The sequence below is a fragment of the Rhipicephalus sanguineus genome, chromosome 10 (genome assembly GCF_013339695.2).
Source record: "Rhipicephalus sanguineus isolate Rsan-2018 chromosome 10, BIME_Rsan_1.4, whole genome shotgun sequence".
Lineage (NCBI taxonomy): Eukaryota > Metazoa > Arthropoda > Arachnida > Ixodida > Ixodidae > Rhipicephalus > Rhipicephalus sanguineus.
The window spans coordinates 125179116-125180453 of NC_051185.1; the positions used below are offsets into that span (position 1 = coordinate 125179116).

General features: G+C 42.4%; 1 long non-coding RNA gene across 1 annotated transcript; it reads right to left on the reverse strand.

The window, feature by feature from the left end:
• Positions 1-208: 208 nt before the first annotated feature.
• LOC125760190 (uncharacterized) lies at positions 209-1002 on the reverse strand. Its single transcript, XR_007417823.1, has 2 exons — positions 781-1002; positions 209-301 (listed from the first exon to the last, which is right to left on the reverse strand). It is a non-coding gene; the product is annotated as an uncharacterized LOC125760190 (long non-coding RNA).
• Positions 1003-1338: the final 336 nt, after the last annotated feature.

The window sequence follows — 1338 nt, forward strand, 5'->3', positions numbered from 1 at the left end:
GGAAATATTTCCAGTTGGGAATGGAAATATTTCCAGCAAATATTTCCAGCAGGAAATGGCAAAATTTCTAGTTGGAATCCTTCATTCCCAGCTGGAAATGGAAGAGTTTCCAGATTTGACCTCGCGGCTATCGCATGCGTCTTAGCAGGGTTCCTACAGGACCTGTTCGTCCAGTACGTGAACTGCACACAGTCAAAGAACATGGTGGTGAAATTTAACAGCATTTATTTGAACGCTTGTAGCAAGTGTTGGAACATATCTCGAGATGTAGAATGAGTTTGCTCATATCCTCGTACACCACCTGAAAAAAAAAAATATTTATACATAGTGAGCAAACATCAAAACCACAATGACCCATAAAACGCAATTCTAGCAAAAGTATAGTTTTACCAAATTACATGAACAGCATCAATACAGCTTTCAAAAGCAGTACCACAATACAAAGTCAATGCAGTGCAAAGCAAAGGTGAGCAAGATCTGATGAGTACTGCGGTTCATACTGTAGGTGCTATGTAACGATTATTTATATCGACCTTAAACTACTCCGAATAGGCGTCCAATGAGTTCACTCGAACACATGTAATTGTTGCATAGACGCATGCGCACCAGTAGGCACAAGCATTGCACGGCACAGGGCTACTGGAGTTACACAAACCGTAGTGTACTTCGCACATATATAAACATTACACGCAGCCAGGTAACATGACACCGTGATAACGAAGTCCACAAACATTCGGGACAAACGTTCACTTATACTTGAAATATATAAGTGCAACTTACCTCCAAATGGAACAATTAGAGCTGAGAAAATCGCTGTCCCTTGATCATCGCTGGTGTATCCAAGACATCGCACACAGTACAGCAATAAAAACCCTTCGAACATGCTGGTCATCACTCGTAACACTTTCCAGAGATAAACCTGACCACAAAGAACTATTCCATGTAACTGTCGCACAGATATTCATCAAGGAAACTCCCTAGAGTAGCGAACACCGAGCACACACACGCACAGATATCACTAATATCACCACGACTAGCCCCCATGTGCTGTACGAAACTGTGGCTGACTGCGGCGACATAATAATTTATGCGGTCTATCGGACCGCTGTCTTTAATGGTGTTAACCTTAAAAAAAGAAATATAACTTTCGTACGCTGTGTTTATATTACAGAGTAGGTTATTATTTAGCATTAACGTCATAAGTCGCCGAGAAATGATACGAGAATAGAGCTACTGAGATGCCAACAAACATCGCGGCAGTGCGGCGTTTTTCATGGCCGCGGCGTCGGAGGGAGCAAGTACACACTGTAGAGCAAGTTCACTGCTATTCGATCGTGG